Genomic DNA, 516 nt, shown 5'->3' with positions numbered 1-516 from the left:
TGGGGGGCAGAACTCCTCTGACCCAGAGACCTTCACCCCACGGCTCCTGGGATGAGAAGTCCTCTGACCCAGAGACCCCCAGCCCCACGGCTTTGGGGGGAGCTCCTCCAACCCAGCCCCACAGCTCTGGGGGGCAGAACTCCTCTGACCCAGGGAGCCCCAGCCCCACGGCTTGGGGGGCAGAACTCCTCCAACCCAGATACCCCCAGCCCCACGGCTCCTGGGGGGAACTCCTCTGACCCAGAGACCCCCAGCCCCACGGCTTGGGGGGCAGAACTCCTCCCACCCAGACACCCCCAGCCCCACGGCTCCTGGGGGGAGCTCCTCCGACCCAGACACCCCCAGCCCCATGGCTCCTGGGGGGAGCTCCTCCGACCCAGAGACCCCCAGCCCCATGGATGTGGGGGGCAGAACTCCTCTGACCATGAGACCCCTAGCCCCACGGCTTTGGGGGGAGCTCCTCCGACCCAGATACCCCAGCCCCACGGCTTGGGGGGCAGAACTCCTCTGACCCAG

The sequence above is a fragment of the Numida meleagris genome, unplaced genomic scaffold (genome assembly GCF_002078875.1).
Source record: "Numida meleagris isolate 19003 breed g44 Domestic line unplaced genomic scaffold, NumMel1.0 unplaced_Scaffold570, whole genome shotgun sequence".
Taxonomy (NCBI): domain Eukaryota; kingdom Metazoa; phylum Chordata; class Aves; order Galliformes; family Numididae; genus Numida; species Numida meleagris.
The sequence above is the reverse complement of the archived record's forward strand: the minus strand, read 5'-3'. Positions refer to the sequence as shown.